We start from the raw sequence: 6,713 nt of genomic DNA, 5'->3' as shown, positions 1-6,713 counted from the left end.
CGTAAAACTCCACCGCAGTATTCGGCTCGGAGATGGAAGCCTCCGAGCGAACTGGCAGTTGGCAGGAAGGCAACCAGGCAGACGCGTGGGGTGAGCCGGTTGTCGGAGCAGAGCGGCGATGCGCTATCTCTAGATAATAAAACTCGGTTCCCACTTCCTGCTTCGGCTTTCTTTCCCTCTGCCCGGTGGAAACCGCTAATACCTCCCATGTTACCTCTTTTCTAGCTTTTGCCCGGACGAGCTCCCACTCGGTTTCTTCATTTCAGAAGCGAGCTGCCAATGGACGAAAGCAGCAGGGGTCGCAGGGTGCCGCAGGCACACCTGATTTGAATGGGTTTCGACGGGTAATATATGACATCGATTCCATGACAAGGGCCATAAGTCAGCTCCGAACAAATGCTCGCATTACAAAGCAGGCATTGGCAACGACGAGATCTCTCCAGATCAGCTCGTTGCTTCGGAATCCGCTCGTTGGCTGTTCTACTCAAAAAACAATGGAGCGACGTGCCATAATATTACGAGCGCGGAATAACGAGGCCGCGACCAGCCTTGAGCTCCTCTCATGTGCGACACCTGTGAAGTGTTTACATGAATCTCGAGTCGCGCAACGCATACATACCGGTTTCGTTGCCGAACCGGTGCGGCGCGGCCGCTGGGGGAGCTACGAAATCAGCCCGGCGGCTCCAAATAATTATCTCGAGGCTCTCAGCTGCATCGCGATCGGTACTCGACGAGGAGGAGGATGAGTTCTCTTTCCAAAAACAGAGTCGCTCACGTGAAATGAGGATGTACGATAGCGGACGGAGGGGGGCGAATCGTTCCGACTCACCTCGGTATGTGGAGGCTCGTAGGGCGTTGCCGGTCGCCTCCACTTAGGTGCTTTTCGGAAGTTCGTGCGTTCGCCTTCTCTCCGGGACGTCGTTGCGGTGTGCGGACGTCACGGGAGGCGATCCATGGAGCAAGGTACACAGCGCACCATCACCACATAGGAACTAGCATTGGAATCGACGCATTCCGAAACTACCCACATATGCCTCACAAGTGGAGCGCTTCACCGAAGTCAGGGTTCTTGGGGACAGCCCGGGCCCTCGCACACCTGGCCAGGTGAGCGCGAACCCCGCGCGCACTCCTGGCGCGCTGGCAAACGAGCGCTTCTCGATTCCCTCTCATCCTGGAGTCGGACTGCTCGCCTGTCGCGAGGCTCCCTCAGCGTATACTAGTCGTGCCCTTTCTATCGTTATCGCTCCTCAGTTTTCAATGAGGATCGTGGTTACCGTGAACTGGGATTTTACGCTGCGTCATCGTCCTCCGGCTACATTTTCGGGGCGTTTTCGCGTAAATCTATTCCGTTCGAGGTTTTCGGATACGTTTTCGCTCCCTGATCCTGGCACGGATAGATCAAAGAACCCTGGCAAGCGAGCGAGCTCTCCTCTTTCGCGCTCCTGGACCAAGGAGAACGCGCCACTATTCAAACAGGGACATCTGTTGGCTAAGAGCGTAGACTGCAGCGGTCGCGGAGGGACGGGAGTAGAATCCCATGCATGCGGAAAACACAATGGAGAAATGCTCTTCATCCCACTCGGAATTTTTCGCGTCCCGAACCCCCGTCATCCCTTATTCATGCCCGTGGTCTCTCCGTCGTGGAGAAGTGGAAGAGGGGATGGACGACATTTCCGGGACAAAGTTCGGGGAGACAGGATCTAGGGCACATTCTAGAGCTTTGAGATTACCTTTTGGTGTAAAAGAATCGAGCGCGACGATTAGAGAAAAGCGGACGCACGAAACGCAGTACATGAAGCGCGGTCTCCTTACCCGATTTTTCCCTCGTGAATATCTCAGGCTCCCGATTGGCTACGCATGATCAATCATTGGCGCATGAAGAATGCCGCAACCGAACGAACCTGCGATCCTTGATCCTAGATGCAAATCTCTCGGAATCTGCACACCGAGCTAGCTGGAGGATCGAAACAACACTCGACTGGAGGACTTTAAGACCGTCGGAGGATGCGATCACTGATCACGAGCGTGGAAGTACGGTGCAGCGGAAAGGCTCTCCGGCGACTCCCGCGCGACACTCCAACACGGAAGACTTGTTCGATTTATAGCGGAGCTACCCGAGAAGAGCATCTTCTCTACCATTCGTCATAGTCGAACAGGAAATCGAGCGAGCGCGACAAGCGACGGTTCACCACTTCGTCATCTTTCCGCGCTCCAATCATTCCGAATCGTCTGTCTAGGACGCTCCCGTCATTCCTGTGTTTTAGCTTGACGATTCCGACTCAGGAGAAGATTCAACTGCACGGCGGCCAAAGTCACTCGGGGAAGGCTCCTGGGCCAAAGTCAAGCGTCTCAAAATCGACCCATCGTGCTCGAGCCGAGCCTGGCTTCTTGCGATAATGTCGGAATGCTGTGACTGCGAATTGACCTCTCGTCACCTAGCAGTAGTCTTTCCGCGATTTCAGACGAGAGATTGGAAAGGAGAAGGAACTATCGATAGAGCGAGAAACGATTGATCTGGTCACTGAGCAATGGAGACTGCCCGCGACATCTATGTTCCCCGTTTTTCTCGGCTATATTGCTCCACTCGGGAATAAATCGATAGGGGAGGGACTAGGTCATTGGAGCCGTGTGTATTCGATAGACGTATTTATTCCGAACACGAGTGCTCCTGCACTAGGGTACGGCATTCGGCGGTCGAGGAATCGACTGCGAATCTTCGTGCCGTTTAGTTTTCAGCGCATTTGATTATCACAACCTCGTCAGGAAAAGAGAGCTCTCAGTTATGCACATGATGAACTCCTTGATGACCTAGAAGAAAATCCTCGCGAATTTTTGCTTCGTGTACCCGGGAAATTCACTCCGGAGTCATAACAGCAAAAGACAGCCGAAATCTCGACAGATAACTAGCCTGCGAGAAGCTCCGGGAGATGCCTCAGATGACAACCAGAACGAATGATTTATGAAGCCCACAGCTCTCTTATGATGGAAGTCCTCTGGGCGCGCACAGGTCAGGTCGAGACTCCCGTGGGCGCTGTACACCGCCTATTTCTCGCAGGAGCACCGGTCCGATTTTAACTTATCACGACATTGTGTCCGCGAAGTTTTCTCCGGATTTTCAAGAGGGACCACCTTTCGGAGGCTCTCATGTTCCCTCCACTGACGATTGAGGGATGAAGGGTTCTCGATTCTGGAATTGATTTCTTCGAAACTCGAATATGAGCAGTGCAACGGTCAAGACTCATTCTACGCATTACCGGGTTCAGGAGTGTCAGCTCGCTTTGATTCCAGCTTCATGCTTCAATTTCGCGGCCCAGTCCTCGGGGGAAGCGGTGCAGATTTATTGCTCCCACGATTCCGAGATCTCTGTTTAAGCTCTGACCACCGAGGAGACTATCTTCGCTCTCAGAGACCGCCACGCGCAACGCGGGCATCGATTTGGAGCAAACCGACTTGTAGAAAACTAGAGCCGCGAGAGAAAAAAATGTATGGTTCCGCGCGGTCCGAAATTTCAAATTTTGGCGCCGTTCACATCCCCTCCCTTGCTCTCACTATGGCCGACTCCAGCTGATTCTCCGTGTGTGTGTGAGCGAGCGAGTGTGAATAGTGAGTGTGTGGTGCACTTCTGTGTTATGTGTATACTTGTTACGGTCGTAATCGAGTGATCCTCTGTTAATGACGCTGTGTTTAGTGCGAATTCCGCACCCCGCGAACTGAACGCGACCCCCTCGAGGTGAGAATGAATTCACTGGGACGGCATGCAACCTGATCGATGCTCAATGGGTGCAGTGTAGTGTGTTTTGGGAGGAACCCCTTCAGGCGATGTTCGATTCGCGACAGATTCGACGCATCGCCCCCAACGGTTTTCGCATCGGTGATCTTATCCGCCTCCGAGAGAAGCAAGACGATGCAGAAATGGAACCGAGTCTGAAGTGCCAGTCACTAGCCTTGGGCAAGTGGTTCATCGCTAGCTCTACCCTAGACATGGAGAGCACAGTGGTGTCATCGTCCTCTCAGGACCATCAGATCACAGACAGAAGCCACTGGTCGTTTCATCTTGATTCGGTGTTTACATAGTTCCTGTTGCTGCTTCTGGAGGTAGAAATCTCGGAAATCGATCGACTCTCGGATAAACATCAACACGCCTCCGCGATCCGCCTCTTTGACAACTTGTGGTCGTCCGGCTCCGCGGTTCTGCTAGTGGAGTTGCTACTTTATACTGATTCCGGGTGCGACCCCCGGCAGCGATGTAACGAATCGCGTGACATAATTTGATCCGATATCCGTGTGATTCCGGTGTCCGACAGAATCCAGATACGAGGTGGCTCGAAGACTTCGAACATGATGGCCGAAAGACCGCTGTGTGATTCGTAAGGATATTGCCGCTGGCAACGAAGCTACCGGTGGGGTAGCCTCACTCGGGGCCTCTCGGTGGCTCACGACTCCTCCGCTAGTCAGTACACCGTACTGAAAAACCATCACGTCATCTAGGAGCAGGGGCATCCGAACTCCCTCGAACCACGACACTCGTTCGAGACATATCGGAGCTTGTATGCATCTGCTCCAGAAGCGTGAGAATATTCGATCTCCGAGACGAAAATCGGTCATTCGTAACTCTTTCAAATAGCATCTAGTCGAGATTTCAACATGTCCATCCAATGGTAATGAAACGGTTCGGTCATTGACTTCAATGGAAACGACATTAAGTCATGACTTGATATCTATTCAAGGAATCAGGTGCTCATCCATTCAGTGCTCCTCGGTCAAGCGGAAACCATCTTTGACTCCTCCAGACGTCCAGACGCTTTTTTGTTGACGCTCGATTGCTCCGGCCGGAGAGTTGGGTTGTCAAGAATGTGCGGATAGAGTCTTTGATGTACCCACCGTGTTTCTCATTCAGAAGGAACACAACACCGGTCGAGCGGTGGGCTGTTTCTATGCATGACATATGGTGTTCCTTTTGAAATTCATCGCGAATCTATGACTTTGAGCATTTGAATTTCGCTCCGTACAAAAGAGCCTAAATTGGATCGGAGAAGAGAACGTTCGCTCTGTTTACCGCTGTCAAACAGCATCGAGCGAACGAGCAGACAGACGAACTTTCCAAGGAAATGATGATAAAACTCTAAAGGGTAAAACGTGAATAAATAATGAGGGTGTTCAAGTGTCAACAGCGACCAAGCAAAAAGCGGCGAGCAGATTCATTCTGACTGACTGACTGAATTTCGGTCTGCCTTCGACGATGGCTGCGGTGGCGGCAGAGGCGGTAGGCACCGCTACGGCGACGTCGGACGAGCGTCCTGACCCGCTGGGTTGACGCTTCGCTGATCAACGGGATTCACGGACTGGGTCCCTCTTTTGACGTTCCCCAGGAAAGCAAGCGGTCGTCAGCTCGCTTGCCTCACTGCCTGCTCACACCCGCCCATCGAGCGCGCAGACTGCGTCAGGCTGGGAGCCATCCCCTGACTTCAAGATCCTCCTTCGGCCGGCTTGTTCCGTTTTGCTCTCAGACAGAATCGGGCTTGGAAACGTTATTCTAGCTTCGCGGAATATCTGCGAGTTCGGAGAATCCCCCTCCGACCTCATACGGCGAAATTATTATTGCCGTGAGGCCCAGCCCGGCGGACCATCGTACACGCTCATTCGAATAATCGGGTATTATATCGCCGCGAGAGACCGGCGGATCTTTCCGCGAATAAGTCTCGGCAGTTGACGGAATTCCGGAGTGTGATTTCCAATCGATGCAGTGGAATGATCGGCGAGAAAGTCTCGCATTCCGCAGACTTTGGGATCCGTGGGATACTGCCGAAGAAATTTGTTCTCGCAACCGCCGTCATCATGGGAAAGATGGATCGCAATCGAAAACCTGATCCCCTAAGGAGTCTGTGTCAGTTACAGCTTGATTCTTTGGATTTGAATCATGATCCAATTTTATCCAGTTGCTACCCTTAACATGAAGATAGTCAGTCGGACGGACTCTGTTTATGCTAGGGAGTTTCCTCTCTCCGAGGCGACTCAATGTCTGCGATGACTCATTTGACAAAATTAGCTTTTGAAATTAGGCGTTCAGCTCGCAGTGGCTCAGCAATGTGATCGGTCGTCCGTCCGGTGAGAAGATGACCACCGGGTCGGATCAAATTCAGATAGCCGCACAGCCCGGAAATCGCCTTGGGAAACACAATGGACAGAACGTCAGACACCGGCTTAACAATGGCCTCGCCGAAATTGATTTGAAATTCGAGCGGGGTAAGGCCAGCATTTAATGGAAGACGAAGGCCGTGACATATGTCAACTTTCGAGATATTCGTGAAGAGCTCGAGAGAATTACTTAGCCTCAAAACGGAGATCCTTCATGAGATGAGAGGGATCTTAAATCATTCGCCATTGTCGTTGCTCGACCGTGGGCTTCCGCAAGAGCGCGTCATGCCTCTGATAGTTCTTCTAATCTGCGATTTGAAGACTGCCTCGAATCTAGCTTGAGAATTACGGTCATGGAGAGGCAAGTGAGTCCGAACCCATGAATTTCTCTCCTGTTCGTCGGATCAGGCGTTTTTCGGGCGTATGATTGAATAACTGATCGCGCTGATCGTCGATCAGATGCACTCGTTGCGCTATACTGGCGGATGTGGAAGCGCCTCACTAATCAGGCATTGGACGTTCATTCATGTCGTCAAAGGACAGCCTTCATGGGAGTTCAATGCGATGGTCGATATCGT

Source organism: Galendromus occidentalis, unplaced genomic scaffold (genome assembly GCF_000255335.2).
Source record: "Galendromus occidentalis unplaced genomic scaffold, Mocc_1.1 scf7180000077460, whole genome shotgun sequence".
In the NCBI taxonomy this organism is placed as follows: domain Eukaryota; kingdom Metazoa; phylum Arthropoda; class Arachnida; order Mesostigmata; family Phytoseiidae; genus Galendromus; species Galendromus occidentalis.
This window is presented reverse-complemented; position numbering follows the sequence as displayed.